This window comes from Saimiri boliviensis, chromosome 1 (assembly GCF_048565385.1).
Source record: "Saimiri boliviensis isolate mSaiBol1 chromosome 1, mSaiBol1.pri, whole genome shotgun sequence".
Taxonomy (NCBI): domain Eukaryota; kingdom Metazoa; phylum Chordata; class Mammalia; order Primates; family Cebidae; genus Saimiri; species Saimiri boliviensis.
The window spans coordinates 146012631-146030990 of NC_133449.1; the positions used below are offsets into that span (position 1 = coordinate 146012631).

General features: G+C 43.4%; 1 protein-coding gene and 1 pseudogene across 5 annotated transcripts in view; both read right to left on the minus strand.

Moving 5' to 3' along the window:
• IL34 (interleukin 34) overlaps window positions 1–18360 on the minus strand; it is an 80102-nt gene that overhangs the window by 27507 nt on the left and 34235 nt on the right. The window contains exons 3-4 of one of the 5 annotated variants that reach the window (XM_074406146.1): window positions 9465–9541; window positions 7056–7153 (exon numbers count right to left, since the gene is read on the minus strand). The exons of 3 other annotated variants lie outside the window; for them this stretch is intronic. The gene's annotated coding sequence lies outside the window, so the exon portion shown is untranslated. The remainder of the gene's footprint in view (window positions 1–7055; window positions 7154–9464; window positions 9542–18360) is intronic. One more of the 5 variants, XM_074406151.1, reaches the window with a different exon arrangement.
• LOC101041420 (eukaryotic translation initiation factor 5 pseudogene) lies at window positions 2513–4834 on the minus strand (annotated as a pseudogene).

The window sequence follows — 18360 nt, forward strand, 5'->3', positions numbered from 1 at the left end:
TCAGTAGCTTGGATCACAGGCGCCCACCACCACGCCCAGCTAATTTTTGGGTTTTTTGTTTGTTTTTGTCTGTTTGTCTTTACCTTAGGCTTGTCAGTCAAAATTTTTGTATTTTAGTAGAGACAGGGTTTCACCATCTTGGCCAGGCTGGTCTTGAACTCCTGACCTCGTGATCCACCCACCTCAGCCTCCCAAAGTGCTAGGATTACAGGTGTGAGCCACCACGCCCGGCCGGGTCCACTTTTTATACTGATTTGTAGTATGGGGAAAGACCCAGAAATATACTCTAAAATAATTTCAGAGAAGAAAAAGCTGAATGCCTGAAATATCCACTGCATTCCTGTTTACACTTAAAGCAAAGCACAACAAAACAAAACAAACCAACCTGGAAACCACAGAAAAGCAGTTAGCAAAATCTGGGAAATGGTATATCCTGAGTGCTGACCATGTGCCGATTGCTTTAAATAGAGCATAGCCAAATAATTATACCTTTCTATCCTTGTAGCAACTGTGAGTCTCAAACCTCCTAGTCTCTGAGAAAAGTCAGATTCAAAGAAGACAGAGGAAAGGAGTCTATTCAATCAACGCTGTGGAAACTATTTGACATCCTTATAGATGTATATAAAAAATTAAACGTAACCCTTATCTCATACCATGTATAGAAATTAACTTGGCCAGGTGCCATGGCTCATCCCTATAATTCCAGCACTTTGGGAAGTCAAAGCAGGCAGAACACCCAAGGTCAGGAGTTTGAGGCCAGCCTGGCCAACATGATGAAACCCCATTTCTACTAAAAATATAAAATTAGCCAGGTGTGGTGGTGTGTGCCTGTAATCCCAGCTCAGTAAGCTGAGGTAGGAGAATTACTTGAACCCATGAGACAGAGGTTTCAGTGAGCCAAAATCACACCATTCTAGCCTGGGCAACAAGCATGAAACTCCATCTCAAAAAAAACAAAAACAAAGAAATAACTTTACATGGACCATAGACTTAATTGTAAAACCTAAAACTTCTAGGAGGAAATCTTTGTAATTTCGCAAAACTTTCTTATATATGCCACCAAAAGCATCACAAACCACTTTAAAAATGAGTAAGGATCATCCATGCAAAGCTAGAAACAGAAAAAAAAAATAGACCAGGCACGGTGGCTCATGCCTGTAATCCCAGTACTTTGGGAGGCCGAGGTGGGCAGATCACCTGAGGTCAGGAGTTCAAGACCAGCCTAACCAACACGGAGAAACCCCATCTCTACTAAAAATACAAAGTTAGCCAGGCGTGGTGGCACATGCCTGTAATGTCAGCCATTCGGGAGGCTCAGGCAGGAGAATCGCTTGAACCTGGGAGACAAAGGTTGCAGTGAGCCAAGATCGCACCTTTGCACTCCAGCCTGGGCAACAAGAGCAGAACTCCATTCCCCCTCCAAAAGAAAAGAAAATTTAAAAATTAAAATGCGGAAGGAGCAATAGGTGCTATTTAGAATCATAATATGCTGTTATAACAGAGTACTCTTCTTCTTCTCCTTCTCCTTGTTTTTTTGAGACAGGGTTTCACTGTGTTGCCCAGGCTGGAGTGACGTTACACAAGCAAGCTCACTGCAGCCTCAAACTTCTGGGCTCAAGGCAACCTCCCACATAACCAGGACTACAGGTGCACTCAATCATGCCCCACTAATCATCTTCTTTTTTTGTTTTATAATAACAGGGTCTTGCTATGTTGCCCAGGCTGGTCTCAAACTCCTGGTCTCAGCCTCTCCAAGTGCTGGGATTATAGGCAAGAGCCACCACACTAGGTCAGAGTATTCATTTGTTATGGTTATCATCTATTCATGTCAAGCAATGTGGATCTTCCATTTATGCCAGTGATACAAAGTTTCCTTTTTAAATAAATGTGATTACATTTCTAGACTGTAAATGAACCTAAGGGAAAACACGCAGGTATAAAATACAGACCCTGGGCCTGGCACGGTGGCTCACACCTGTAATCCAGCAGTTTGGGAGGCTGAAGCAGGGGGATCACTTGAGGCCAGGAGTTTGAGGCCAGCCTGGTCAACATGGAGAAACTCTGTCTATACTAAAACAGAGTATTTGCAGGCATCATTAGTCAAATTAGAGCGAGGTCACACTAGGCATAGTGGAGCACGCCTGTAATCCCAGCTACCCAGGAGGCTGAGGCAGGAGAATCACTTGAACCCGGGAGGCGAAGCCTGCAGTGAGCTGACATCATGCCACTGCCCTCCAGCCTGGGTGACAGAGTGAGACTGTCTCAAAAATAAATTTTTTTTTTTTTTTTTTTTTTTTTGAGACGGAGTTTCGCTCTTGTTACCCAGGCTGGAGTGCAATGGCGCGATCTCGGCTCACCGCAACCTCCGCCTCCTGGGCTCAGGCAATTCTCCTGCCTCAGCCTCCTGAGTAGCTGGGATTACAGGCACGCGCCACCATGCCCAGCTAATTTTTTGTATTTTTAGTAGAGACAGGGTTTCACCATGTTGACCAGGATGATCTCGATCTCTTGACCTCGTGATTCACCCGCCTCGGCCTCCCAAAGTGCTGGGATTACAGGCTTGAGCCACCGCGCCCGGCCAATTTTTTTTTTTTTTTAAAAAAGATACAGACTCTGACGCTAGACTGCCTGGGTTCAAACTCTGGCTCCACCTTGCCTTGGGCAAGGTGAGATCCTCTTTTGCCTCAGCATCCTCATCTGTAAACTAGGCTGGACATGAAATTCTGACCTCAAAGGGCTATGTAAGGATTTACTGGATTTCTTTCTTTTTTTTTTTTTTTTTTTTTAGAATGACCAAAATCAAATTTTTATTTTTATAACTGTATAAATGTGATCCAAATGTGTCCACCACTAGTTTTTTCGAAAAGAAACATGCTATAAATAAGCAAACTACATCTGCTCACTGATGTGTATGGACTCCCTAGATGTCTCATTGGGCTTAATTACAGATCACTCACAGTAAGAGATTTTTAGTGTAAAGTGTAGCATGATGTTAAGCCATTTTAGCTTTTGCACATACATGTTGCACTTCTGGCTGATAATGGAAAAAAATTTGCAGCATTACACTGTTAAGCTAGGTTGCATCCATCCCCTTAAATGGCATCAATATCAATGTCGTCATCCTTGTTGTCGGACTTCACGGTTTCAACTTTCGGTACACTGGCAGTCTTCGAATACACCACCTCAATGTTCTCATCTTCATCTTCTTCCTCACCACCAGAAGATTCTTCCTCTGCCTCCTTCAACCATTTTATAAATGGTTCTGCTTTTACACGAATCTCTTTGGCAAGTTCTTTGGAAACATATTTCTTAGAGGCCTTTTCCGACCAGCTGATGATGACCTCTTCTTCTAAAAGGTCTGCATCATACATCTCCTTCAAGATATGTGGAATCCTGGAGATAAGCTGAGCTTGATGCATTGCTACCACACACTCCAAACCATGAAGGAGGTACCGCTGAGCTTTTTTGTTGTTGTGACAAAATCGTAGGAAATGGCGCCTATATTTCTTAATCTGTTCTCTGATCTTCTCATTAAAAAGAACTTCAGTCAGAACAAGAGGGCCCATGGCTTTTACATCTAGTCTTTCTGCTTCAGCAACAATTTCTTTGTCAGATGAATCAATAATACCCTCTTCTTTCTTCTTCTTAACAAAATCAAACAAGATATTGACCCGCTCCTCAACTGTTCTTTCCAAATCATCACTGAGAGTCAGAACTTTTGCATGGTCACTGATTTCATCCATTCGACGTCTTTGAGCTTCCTCAGTTGTATCTTCTCCCCAGTCGTCATCTTCCTCTTCTTCCACTGTATGTGGAGGAGGACTAATTTCATTTGGCGGTGGTGGTGGTGGTGTCTCACTGCTGGATACGGAGCCATTTTCCTTGGTCTTTGCCCTTTCTATTTTTCTTCTCCTTTTCTTTCTTTCCTGTACCACTGTCACTATTCTCAGGTGGGTTTTTGAGAATGAATGTGCAGAGTTTATGATGTGTGTCAAGCATGCCTCGATAGCCACAGGCTTTACAAGAATTACCTATTGTTTGCTTCTTTGGATTTACATGCAGATCTGTTTCAGGATTCTCACATTCAGGACAGAGAACAAATTTTTTAATGAATCCATCCAACATGTCTTGCAGCTTATTCGGCTCATGAGATCCATTGACAATGTAACGGTCATTCTTAACATCAAACTGGGTCTGTGCTCCCAGCTCACAACCAAAATATTTGGTGGGATACGTTGGAGGCCGATTAAGCGCCTTGGCAACGTCAACCATGTTGACTATAACTGTCTTGATTCCATTTCCTTTGCCCTCAACCTTGGCAATCAGACGGGGCATCTTGTAGCGATAGAACTGGTCTGACACGCTGCGGTTGACGTTGACAGACATTTTGGCTTATTATTAGTGGCTTTATCAATAAGATGAAGAGATCTTTGATTGCAACTTTTTGGTATCTTCTGTCTGGAGAAGAAGGGATGACATAAACGACTGCAAGAGTTCTCGGTCTCTGACATGAAAAAATTTTCGCCACTGAGGCTGTAAGCTTCTTGCTTGTATGCTATGTTTCCCCAATACAGGTACCAATGGCTGCGCAACAGCTCGTTTTCGTCAAATAAAGACATAAACCCAATGCTGCTCGCCCAGGACTGGGATGAAGTGAGGCGCGATAGAAACCCGAGTCCGAGTCCGAGGAGGCGGAGGCGGAGCGCAGCGAGGAGCGGCCGGGCCAGGGGCCGCCGCGAGCAGCGGGGAGGGGCTGTCCCAGCGACGTCCGCGGTCCACACCCGTCAGCGCCGGAGCCTGGCGACCTCTGGAAAGTTCTCGCTCTGATTTACTGGATTTCTATGTATAGAAAACTTAGAACATGAGCCAGCATAGAATACACACTGTCTTGGTATTTGCTGTTATTACTTACGAGTATCACTGATAGTAAAAGAATGGGTTTTGGAAAAACTTAGTCTTTCTCTTTTATTTTTGAATCATTTCCTTGTTTGCTGTTGCTTTTGCACTATCAATAGAGATCTGTGAGCAAAGACTTACTTGACTGTGAAAGAAGGCAAGAAAGAAAGCCAGTGTGGGACCAGTCAATGGGTCCTTCCTGCTCAAGGAAGCCGCTGATGTTCTTCTGAAGGACTCAGCTTCTGACCTCTGACCCCTGACCTCCACCCTCTGACCTGTGACTAGCAAGGTGACTCAAGAGTAAAAGAACAGACTGTGGAGCATCCACACTGCTGCTGGGACCAGAGACAAACGGCCTCCAACAGGTCTTTGTGCTTCCTGAGAGCAGGAGGAGACAAGAAAACAAAGCAAAAAGGAGCAGGGTAGGTGGCAGCAGTTGAAGGGTGTTTAGCTTGAGATGGGAACCTCTACAGAAGGGTTATCCCCTCTACGGATCAAAGAAAATATCTGTCGTCAAGAAAATCGCTGTTTGAGTTCACAGAATGCATGGTAACTGGGGCCCTCCACATTGTCCTTGAGAGTATAAGCTGGGATTGACATTTTGGAAGACTGGCGATTCTAACCAAGGTAAACACGTACCTAGCCTCTGACCCAGGAATCCCACTCCTAGAATTTAACCTAGGAAAATCAACTCAGGCCACAAGACAAATGATCAAGAATGCATATTGCTGCTGTACTCATGCTATGAATCATAGGCACTTCCAAAACTGAAGACCATCCAAATATCCACCAACAGAAGACTGGACGTATGAACTGTGCCAATGTCAGACAGTGGAATATTGCTCTGAAATTAAAAGAAACAAACTGCTGATCTGTGCAGCAACATGGATGAATCTCAAAAACATTATTTTCAGCAAAAGCAGCCAGACACAAAAGCGTGCACACTACACAATTCCAGCTATTTGAATGCAAGAACAGGCTAATAAACTAATCTATGGTGATAGGAATCAGAAATGTGCTTATCTGGGGTGGGTGGTGGTGGTGGTAGGATCTGACTGGAAAGGGACGTTCGGGAACTTTCTGGGGGATTGGCAATGTTCTGTCTCTTCTTTGTTGCAGTGGTGGTCTTATGGGTGTACATAATTGTCAATAAAACACATCTGTATTGGGTTGAACAGTGCCACCTGCCCTCAATTCATATCTTACTTGAATCTCAGAACGTGACCTTGTTTGGAAACAGTATTTGCAGACATCATTAGTCAAATTAGAGTGAGGTCACACCAGATTAGTAGGCCCAATCCAATGATTGGTGTCCTGATAAGAAGAGAGAGATGGCCAGGCATGGTGGCTCACACCTATAATCCCAGCACTTTGGGACACAGAGGTGGGCAGATCACCTGAGGTCAGAAGTTCGAGAACAGCCTGGCCAACATGGCAAAACCCCATTTCTACTAAAAGTATAAAATTAGCTGAGCATAGTGGCGCGTGACTGTAATCCCAGCTACTCAGGAGGCTGAGGCAGGAGAATCACTTGAATCTGGGAGGCGTAGGTTGCAGTGAGCCAAGATCGCATGCACCACTGTACTCCAGCCTGGATGACAGTGTGAGACTCTGTCTCAAAAAAAAAAAAACAAAAACAAAAAAAAAACAAAAAAAAAAAAACAGAGAAAGAGAGAGAGAGATGCAGGGAGAAGACCACCATGATTGAGAAACTGGAATGAGGTCCACAGGCCACGCAGCACCAAGAATTGCATACAGACACCAGAGGCTGGGAAGAGGCAGGAAAAGATCTTCCCTGGAACCTTCAGAGAGATGCTGGCCTTGCCAGCACCTTGATCTTGGATTTCTAGCCTCCAGATCTGTGAGAGAATATGTTTCTGCTGCTTAAAGCCACCAAATGTGGTACTTTGGTACTTTCTTATGGAAGCTCTGGGAAACTACTATACCACCAAACTGAACACTTAAGATTGTTTACTTTGGCCAGGAACAGTGGCTCACACCTGGAATTCCAGCACTTTGGGAGGCAGAGGTTAAAGGATCATTTGAAGGAAGAGGTTGGAGGCCTGAAGTTTGAAACCAGCCTGGGCAACATAGGGAGACCGTCTCTAGAGAAAAAAACATTTTTTTTTTTTTAATTAGCAAGGCATGGTGGTGCTAACCTGTGGTCTCAGCTACTCAGGAGGCTGAGGCGGGTGGATCACTTTAGCCTGGGAGGTCAAAGCCACAGTGAGTCATGACCATGTCACTGTATTCCAGCCTGCAAAACAGAGTGAGACCCTGTCTCAAAAAAATAATAAAATAAAATCAGTCTGGGCTCCCGCAATCTCAGCACTTTCGGAAGCTGAGAAGGGCAGATCACTTGAGCTCAGGAGTTTGAGACGTGCCTGGGAAACATGGTGAAATCCCATCTCTACTAAAAATACAAAAATTAGCCATGCATCTGTGGTCCCAGCTACTGCAGAGGCTGAGGTGGGAGGATCACTTGAGCCAGGTCAAGGTTGCAGTGAGCCATGGTCGTGCCACCACCACACTCCAAGACACATTTTAAGTAAGAATTTTATTTTAAGTAAGTTATATTCCAATTTTAACAATAGAAAATTGCTCATTGAACACAGCAATCTGGTGATGAAGGTCCCAACCTGGCTCATGCTTCATCAAATGAAGCCCCAAAAGAAAGCCAGCCCTGTGCTACTCTGAATTCACCTTGAGAGGCAGTACTTGGGCATCGACCAACTAGGTCCCTCCCATGGCTCTCCCTTCTTGCTCATCTACCATAAAAAATTGTCCCTTCTGCCCACAGCAAAAATGCCCCCTTCACCCTCTCAAACACAAACACCACGTGCTCTCTGTGCAGCACTACCCCAGAGACCCACTTTGCAGATTCTCCATTTGAAAGCTACTGGCCTGCTTGTAAGAGCACTCCCTTCCTTGGAGTTAGAGCCCTCAGGACTGCCTGGTCAGGAGCCAAGAGCATTGGCCCAGCTCCTCTTCCCATTCATTCATAGACGTGTTGCCCAAAATGCCCACCTGAAGGAATCTTCAGCTCCACCCTTTTTCTTCCTAAAGCCTAAACATTTACAAAAGGAGATTTTTTTAAAAAAAAAACTTACTAAGCCTGTAATCCCAGCACTTTGGGAGGCCGAGGCGGGTGGATCACGAGGTCAAGAGATCGAGACCATCCTGGTCAACATGGTGAAACCCCGTCTCTACTAAAAATACAAAAAATTAGCAGGGCATGGTGGCGCGTGCCTGTAATCCCAGCTACTCAGGAGGCTGAGGCAGGAGAATTGCCTGAACCCAGGAGGCGGAGGTTGCAGTGAGCCGAGATCGCGCCATTGCACTCCAGCCTGGGTAACAAGAGCGAAACTCCGTCTCAAAAAAAAAAAAAAAAAAAAAAAAAAAAAAAAAAAAAACTTACTTTGCTTCATGGTAGAAGCCCAGACCTTGAGAACAGGCCCATCATTTGTCTAAGCACATCTTGCAGATATCTGCAAGAGGATTAGGGTCAGTGAGGGTCAGAAATGGCTGCTGAATGCAGGGACCACCTGGCCCAGTCTCTACTGCATGGTCTCATCCCCACGAAGACTCCTCCACATTCACCAAGTGCCTACCATATCCCAGGGAACTTTCTAAGTATTAACAAATTGCCTCACAACAAGGCTGGAGTTGGGAACTATTATCTTTCTCTTTCTTTCTTTCTCTCTCTCTCTCTCTCTCTCTCTCTCTTTTGAGACACAGTTTCACTCTGTCACCCAGGCTGAAGTGCAGCAGCGCGATCACAGCTCACTACAGCCTTAACCTCCCCAGGCTCAGGTAATCCTCCTACCTCAGTCTCCAAATTAACCATCACATCTATAACCTCTGTATCTGGGATTACAGGTATGCAACAGCACACCCAGTTAATTTTTTGTATTATAATATGTTTGTAGAGATGGGGTTTTGCCACACTGCCCAAGCTGGTCTTGAACTCCTGGGCTCAATACTATTATCTTCTCAAATTGATGAGGAAACGGAGGACCAGAGGGATGAGGTAACTTGTCAGAGATCACACACATAGCAAGCTGCAAAGCAGTGACCGTCTTAACCACTGGGTTGCCTCAACAAGTGTGTACCTGTTTCTAGGGATTAGGTATCACATTCTCCAGTGACCAAGAACCTAAAGGTTTTTCTTTATTACTGACCCAGACTATTTTAACTTTTTTATTTTTCTACTCTTCTTGAGAAACACCAGGAAAGTGAGTTCCAAGTTGAGTTTTATAACAGCCCAGAGACTCTGAAAGGTCATTGGGACATCCTCCAAGACATTATATAAACAAAGCTGATTATAACAGGATAAAGATTCCTTGGTTTTGTTTTTGAGGTTTTAATATGTTTTGTTTTGTTTCAAAAGTTAGCAAAAACAAGAAGAGCTAAACTGGAAAAGACTGCAGTTTTTTCGAACTCCATGGGAAAACCCAGTTTCTACTCTTCCTGACACCAGAAAGGACTTCAAGTGGGGTTTCTTGGAAGAGAATCAAACCAATAATTTCTTACTGCAGGAAAGGAGACTTAAGTCTATGGGTACTAACCCTGTCCATGTCCACAAGAGTCCACAGTAGTTATTGGCTCAGTCAAAGGAGCTTCTCCAGTTGGGTGACTCAGGACACTGAAGAAACAGAGACTTTATTCCAAGAGTGCAAGGATGGTTCAATACTAGGAAGCTTCTTAATATAACATAACACAGTCAGTCTTCTGTGTCTGTGGTTTTGCATCTTCAGTTTCAACCAACCACAGATTGAAAATGTAGTTTAGGCTACCACATAATCCAGCAACCCCACTGCCAGGTATATACCCAAAAGAAAGGAAATCAGTACACTGAAGATTTATCTGCACTCCCATGTTTACTGCAGCACTGCTCACAATAGCCAAGATTTAGAAGCAATCTGAGTGTCCATAAGCAGATGAATAGATAAAGAAAATGTGAGCCGAGCTTGGTGGTTCACTCCTGTAATCTCAACACTTTGGGAAGCTGAGACTGGAGGATCACTTGAACCCAGGAGTTCGAGGCCAGCCTCGGCAACATGGCGAAACCCTGTCTCTACAAAAAAATATGAAAATTAGCCAGGCGTGGCAGTATGCCTGTAGTCCCAGCTACTTGGGAAGCTGAGGTAGGAGAGTCAATTAAGCCTGGGAGATTGAGGCTGCAGTGAGCCATGATCACACTGATTATGCCTGGGTGACAGAGTGAGACCCTGTCTCAGAAAAGAAAAGAAGAAGAAAAAGAAGAAGAGGAAGAGGAAGAGGAAGAGGAAGAGGAAGAGGAAGAAGAAGAAGAAGAAGAAGAAGAAGAAGAAGAAGAAGAAGAAGAAGAAGAAGAAGAAGAGGAGGAGGAGGATGAGGAGGAGGAGGAGGAGGAAGAAGAAGAAGGAAGAAGAAGAAGAAGAAGGAGGAGGAGGAGGAGGAGGAGGAGGAGGAGAAGGAAGAAGAAGAAGGAGAAGAAAGAAGAAGAAGAAGAAGAAGGAGGAGGAGGAGGAGGAGGAGGAGGAGAAGAAAGAAGAAGAAGGAGGAGGAGGAGGAGGAGGAGGAGGAGGAGGAGGAGGAGGAGAAAGAAGAAGAAGGAGGAGGAGGAGGAGGAGGAGAGGAGGAGGAGGAGGAGGAAGAAGAAGAAAAGAAAGAAAGAAGGAAAGAGGCCAGGCACAGTGTCTCATGTCTGTAATCCCAGCACTTTGGGAGGCCGAGGCAGGCAGATCACCTGAAGTCAGGAATTTGAGACCAGCCTGATCAACATGGTGAAACCCCGTCTCTACTAAAAATACAAAAATTAGCCAGGCATGGTGGTACATGCCTGAAGTCCCAGCTACTCAGGAGGCTGAGGCAGGAGAATTGCTTGAACCTAGGAGGCAGAGGTTGCAGTGAACTGAGATCATGCCAATACGCTCCAGCCTGTGTGACAGAGAGAGACTTCATCTCAAAAAATAAAAATAAGAAAGAAAGAAGGAAAGAAAACGTACTACATATACAGACTGGAGTACTATTCAGCCATTAAAAGAATGAGATCCTGTCACTTGTAAACACATGAGGTCATCATTGTGTTAAGTGAAATAGCCAGACACAGAAGGATAAATGTTACATGTTCTCACTTGTGTGTGAGTGCTAAAAATTAAAACAATTAAACTAAAGGAGATAGAGAGAAGAAAGATGGTTACCAGAGGCTGGGAAGGGTGGTCAGTGGGTGGAAGTGGGAATGTTGGTTGGTGCGTACAAAAACATAGACAGAATGAATAAGACCTAGTATTTGATAGCACAACAGGGTGACTACAGTCAATAATTGTACATTTTAAAATTACTAAAACAGTATAATTGGATAATAACACAAAAGATAAATGCTTGAGAAAATGGAGGCCCCATGTACACTGATGTGACTAAGCATTGCGTACCTGCATCAAAATATCTTATGTACCCCATAAGTATATATACCTACTACATACCCACGAAAGTTTCAAATTTAAAAAAATGCAGTGAGGCCTACAATGATTGTTTCTGTACTAAACATGTACAGACATTTTTCTTGTCATTACTCCCCAAACAGTACAGTATAACAACTATTTATATAGTATTTACATTGCAATCGTTATTATAAGTAATTTGGAGATGATTTAAATTACACGGGAGGATGGGAGTAGCTTATATGCAAATACTATGCCATTTTACATAAGGTACCTGAGCATCCATGGATTTTGCTCTCTTTGGGGGGTCCTGGAACCAGTCTCACAAGTATACAAAAGGACAACTGTAATAGATTCTGGGATATCTGTAAATGCTAGATCAGCATTTGACAAAATTCAACACCCTTTCCTGACAAAAATCAGGAAAAGTAGGAATTGATGGATAATTACCTAACATGCTAAAATATCTCAACCTCGGATAAAGGGCAGCATTTTGCGTAACTTAGGATCACTAGAAGCATTCGCACTAAAGAAAGAAAGAATACAAGTGTGCTCACTACCATCGTACAGGAGATAGTGGCCAATGCAATTATATCCTCAAATTAGAGATACAAGAATTAGCGCCGGGCGCGGTGGCTCAAGCCTGTAATCCCAGCACTTTGGGAGGCCGAGGCGGGTGGATCACGAGGTCGAGAGATCGAGACCATCCTGGTCAACATGGTGAAACCCCGTCTCTACTAAAAGTGCAAAAAATTAGCTGGGCATGGTGGCACGTGCCTGTAATCCCAGCTACTCAGGAGGCTGAGGCAGGAGAATTGCCTGAGCCCAGGAGGCGGAGGTTGCGGTGAGCCGAGATCGCGCCATTGCACTCCAGCCTGGGTAACAAGGGCGAAACTCCGTCTAAAAAAAAAAAAAAAAAAAAAAAAAAAAAAAAAAAAAAAAGAATTAAATAGGAGGAGATAAACTTATTTCCACTTATAGATGAGATGATTATAAATCTAGAACATCCAAGAGAATCAACTAAGAAACTGCTATAAACAATAACCAGGAGCCAGGTGCAGTGGCTCATGCCTATAATCTCAGTGCTTTGGGAGGATCACTTGATGCCAGGAGTTTGAGACCAGCCTGGGCAATATAGCAAGACCCTGTCTATACATAAAAAATACAAAAATTAATTGAACACAATGACCCATGCTTGTCCCAGTTCCTTGGGAGGCTGAGGTGGGAGGATCATTTGAGCTCAGGAGTTTGAAGCTATAGTGAGCTGTGATTGAGCCACTGTACTCCAGCCTGAGAGACACAGTGAGACCTGTCTCCAAAAAAGAAAAAAGGCCGGGTACAGTGGCTCATGCCTGTAATCCCAGCACTTTGGGAGGCTGAGGCAGGTGGATAAATTGAGGTCAAGAGTTCAAGACTAGCTTGCTCAATATGGTGAGACCCCATCTCTACTAAAAACATAAAAATTAGCCAGGCATGGTAGCAGGTACCTGTAATCCTAGCTACTTGGGAAACTGAAGTAGGAGAATCACTTGAACCTGGGAGCCAGAGGTCACAGTGAGCCAAAATTATACCACTGCACTCCACCCTGGACAACAGAGTGAGATTCCATCTCAAAAAAACAAAAAACAAAAAACAAAACACAAAAACAAACAACAACAAAAAAACACCCCACACACTAGCCAGTTAGAAAAGAGTCCACTTACAATAACAATAAAAAAAAATGTAAAATACCTAGAAATAAACTTATCAAGAAATACACAAGACATACTAAAAAACTGTAAACAATGCCAAAGGACACAGTTTTGAACAAATGGAAAGATATACTGTGTTCTTGGAAAGCAAGATGTAACATCATGAGTAGGTCCAATTCTCTGAAGTTAATGTATAAATTTAAAGCAATCCCATGCATGTCACAAGAGAGAATATTTAAATGGCCAATAAACATATAAAAGAAGATGCACAACCACAATTAATTACCACTACACACACACCAGAATTAACAAAATTAAAAAGACCAAAATTCCAAGTGCTGCAAGGACGTGGAATAACTGGAATCCTCAGACATTTCTGGAAGGAGGGTAAATTATTGCACGTCTGTTTGGAAAAGAGTGTGGCAGTATTTTCTGAAATTGAACACGTGCATATCCCACAGCTTAGCAATTTCTTTCTTTCTTTTTTTTTTTTTTTTTTTTTTTTTTGAGACGGAGTTTCGCTCTTGTTACCCAGGCTGGAGTGCAATGGCGCGATCTTGGCTCACCACAGCCTCCGCCTCCTGGGTTCAGGCAATTCTCCTGCCTCAGCCTCCTGAGTAGCTGGGATTACAGGCGCGCGCCACCATGCCCAGCTAATTTTTTGTATTTTTAGTAGAGATGGGGTTTCACCATGTTGACCAGGATGGTCTCGATCTCTTGACCTCGTGATCCACCCGCCTCGGCCTCCCAAAGTGCTGGGATTACAGGCGTGAGCCACCGCGCCCAGCTAGCAATTTCTTTCATAAGTAAATATTCAACAGAATTGTGTCTACATGGGTACCAAAAGCCACGTGTTACAATGTTCATGGCATGTGGATAAATAAACCTCACAAATAAAATGTTGAGCAAAATAAGTCGGATACAAAAGAATACATCTATATAAAGTCTTTTTAAAAATACAGCAAAGCCAATCTATGACAAGAAATAAGGTTCAGGCACACTGGCTCACACCTGCAATCCCAGCAGTTTGGGATCTGAAGTGGGCAGATTGCTTGAGCCCAGGAGTTTGAGACCAGCTTGGACAACATAGTGAGATCTCATCTCTACAAAATTTAAAAATTAGCCAGGCGTGGTAGCATGTACCAGTAGTCCCAGCTACTTGGGAGGATTGCTTGAGCCCGGGAGGCAGAGGCTGCAGAGAGCCTAGATAGCACCACTGTGCTCCAGCCTGGGCAACACAGCAAAACCCTGTCTCAAAGAGAAAGAAGAAGGAGGGGAGGGGAGGGAAGAGGAGGGGAAAGGAGGGGGACTTCTACATGCTGGTAATGTTCTATTTCCAAATCTGGGTCATAGTTACAAGCGTGTGTTCACTTTGTGATAGCTCATTAAACTGTATACTTCCAATGTATTTACTTTTCTGTTGGTGTGTTATACTTCAGCTTTTATCAAAACAATTTTAATAAAATTACCAGCCTGTGTGTGTGTGTAATTAGATATTAGATTTTAAAGTTCAAACGGAAAAAACAATAAGCAAGAATAGCCCGAAAGAGCTCAAAATATAAAGCGAACATCCCTTTCATATATTAAAATACATTTTTTAGGGTTGGGCTTAGTGGCTCCGACCTATAATCCCAGCACTGTGGGGAGCTGAGGTGGGAGGATCCGTTGAGTCCAGGAATTTGAGACCAGCCTGGGCTACACAGGGAGACCCTGTCTCTGTAAGAAATATATATATTTTTAAATGCTATCAACCTCAATAGCAAAACAGTGGGAACTTGAATGAACATGAATAGAAAGAGAAATCAATGGAAAAGAGTAGCAATTTCTGAAATAGACCCAAATACATAGATAGAAAAGAACTCATGATAAACACCTTATGATAAAATAGCTTCTTAATTTAGCTGAAAAAAAAAATAGTCATCTGGAAAAAAAAATAAGGTTGGACCTACTCCTCAGAGCATACATCAGGATAAATTCCAAAAGGATCAAAATTTGAATATAAAATAATAGAAGAAAATATAGAATATATCACGTTTTTGGCCAGGTGCAATGGCTCATGCCTGTAATCCCAACACTTTGGGAGGCTGAGGCAGGCAGATCACCTGAGGTCAGAAGTTCGAGACCAACCTGACCAACATGGTGAAACCCCATCTCTGCTAAAAATACAAAGTTAGCTGGGCGTGGTGCCACAAGCCTGTAATCCCAGCTACTTGGGAGGCTGAGGCAGGAGAATCACTTGAACCTGGGAGGCAGAGGTTGCAGTAAGTTGAGATCACACTATTGCACTCCAGCCTGGGCAACAAGAGCCAAACTCCATCTCAAAAACCAAAACAAAATCCACGTTGTGTTTTCTTAAAGTGGGAAGGTTTCAGTACCTGTGATTCTGATAAATTTGACTCCATAGAAATAAAAGACTGATAAATTTGACTCCATAGAAATAAAAACTTCTGAACACTAAACAAACAAACAAAAATCAACAAAACAAAAGAGAAACACTAAACTGAATGCAACTTATATCAAAGGCACAAGACTCATCTCACTAATATGTAAACAGCTCCTAGAAATATATGAGCCAATAATTTAATTTTTAAAATAAGCAAACAATACAGTAAGACAGTCATAGAGAAAGAAATAGGCCTTAAACATATTATAAAGGTAAAACTTTTCATAATAAATTTGAATTAAGACTACATTGAGGCCGGGCACGGTGGCTCAAGCCTGTAATCCCAGCACTTTGGGAGGCCGAGACGGGTGGATCACGAGGTTGAGAGATCGAGACCATCCTGGTTAACATGGTGAAACCCTGTCTCTACTAAAAATACAAAAAAATTAGCTGGGCATGGTGGCACGTGCCTGTAGTCCCAGCTACTCAGGAGGCTGAGGCAGGAGAATTGCCTGAACCCAGGAGGCGGAGGTTGCGGTGAGCCGAGATCGCGCCATTGCACTCCAGCCTGGGTAACAAGAGCGAAACTCCGTCTCAAAAAAAAAAAAAAGACTACATTGAGTCACTGTTTTTCATTTATCAGATTGGTAAAAATCCAATTATATAAATCCAATTTAATGTGTTGGCAACGATGTAGGAAAACTAATTTTTCATCCAAAGCTGACAGCAGTGTAAATTGCTATTAATCTTACGGAGTGGAAATTGGCAATATCTCTCAAATTACAAATGCACATACTTAGCAATCCCGTTTCTGGGAATTTATCCTGCATATGTAGTATGTGCCTGCAACATGTATAAGCTTTGTCATCTCGGCAGTGTCTGTATAACAGATGGGATAACCCGCATGTCCACCACACAATAGTATAGCATGATATATTCAGTAAAACAAGCAAGACACTGAAAGGCGTGTATTCTATGTTGGAAGCTGTGTTCAGCAAATGTGGCAAAGCTTTTATCTATAAATATTTGTGGAAGGGGTTTGGGTTTGTTTTTTTATTTTTTGTAACTGAGATTGCGATCTGTCACCCAGGTTGGAGTGCAGTGGCACCATCTCAGCTTGCTGCAACATCCACGTCCTGGGTTCAAGCGATCCTCCCACCTCAGTCTTCTGGGTAGCTGAGACCACAGGTGTGCACCACCACACTCAGCTAATTTTTTGTATTTTTGGTAGAGTTGGGGTTTCACCACGTTGCCCAGGCTGGTCTCGAACTCCTAACCTCAAGAATTTAGAGTTTAACACCTAGCTTCCCAAAATGCTGAGATTACAGGCATGAGCCACTGCTCCTGGTCCACATATATATATTTCTATATGCTTGCATTTGCATAAATAGAACATATTAGAATAATTCATACTAAAGTGTGAAATATTGGCAACTCAGGCATCTTTCAGAGACAGTGTATCTGTAAAAGAAGATGTCTGTTAACTCAAATAAGTCAATTATTTGATGGACTTTATGTCAGGGTAGTAAAATTAGTTGCAAAAATGCATACACTACAAGTCCAGAGATTTGGGGGTCACAGAGGAGCCACAGATCAGAAGATTTCTCAGTTTTCCTGAGGATCAGCTCTAATTAGATTAGACAAAATAAAATAAAAACAGTTACCCAGTGAGGCTGGTTATGGAACAAGCTCGGAAAGAAAACTCTTTGCTACAGCTCTATTTTACATGATGTTGAAACCATACGAATTTATTCTCTAATCAAAGTACGAAGCAGTAAAACAGAGGAGCTGCAGTTCATCGGCTCCTGAGCCTTGGGCAAGACCTACAAGATCTATCCCAGCTCCTGTTCCAACAGAGCCTCTGTCATTTATAATCAAGGAGCAAATATTTACAAGTTTTATCACCTGTAATAGCTCACTGACACTTGCCAGAAACATCTTATGTCAATATTGGTATTGCAAGACATTGTGAGACAGAAAGAGTGTGGGCAATTCACATAACCTCCCTTAAAACCTAGTTACATTAAAAAGAAAAAAGAAAAAAAACTGGGCACAGTGCTTCACGCCTGTAATCCCAGTACGTTGGGAGGCTGAGGCAGGGCGGATCACCTGAGGTCAGGTGTTCGAGAGCAGCCTGACCAATATGGTGAAAGCCCGTCTTTAAAAAAAACAACAACAACAAAAACCTAATTACATCTTAGGCAGAGCAAAGATAAGGACAGAACTGTTGAGAAACATTGAGCTTACCCTGCCCCCATGGCTCCTTTGTGGAGGATACCTTTTAGCTTGTAATTCGTGGTAGGTGGGTAGCAGCTGCCTACTTGCTGTATTCTTGAGTTATGTGTATATGTAAAACACCTGTGTATTGGTAAGAATCACCTGTCGTGGCCGGGCGCAGTGGCTCAAGCCTGTAATCCCAGCACTTTGGGAGGCCAAGGCGGGTGGATCACGAGGTCAAGAGATCGAGACCATCCTGGTCAACAAGGTGAAACCCCGTCTCTACTAAAAATACAAAGATTAGCTGGGCATGGTGGCGCGCGCCTGTAGTCCCAGCTACTCGGGAGGCTGAGGCAGGAGAATTGTTTGAACCCAGGAGGCAGAGGCTGTGGTGAGCCAAGATCACACCATTGCACTCCAGCCTGGGTAACAAGAGCGAAACTCCGTCTCAAAAAAAAAAAAAAAAATCACCTGTCAAAGAGCAAATAAATGCATGGATGAATCTCTGCTCCACGCCTTCCGTCCTGGAGAGCTGCAAGCCCCAGAGGCTCTCAGGCTGTTGGTCCCCAGGGTAGATCCACTCTGTCAACTGTCTGGGTGTCTGCCTCTCTCACTGCCTTCAGCCTGGGTGGGGGTCTCCCGACCAAGCTGGTTCTCAGCACAGAACAACATCACGAAATTGCTGTGAAGTGCAAGTGTGTGAACATTTCCAAAAGCAGCACAAAAACAAAACAAATTCTGCGTTCAG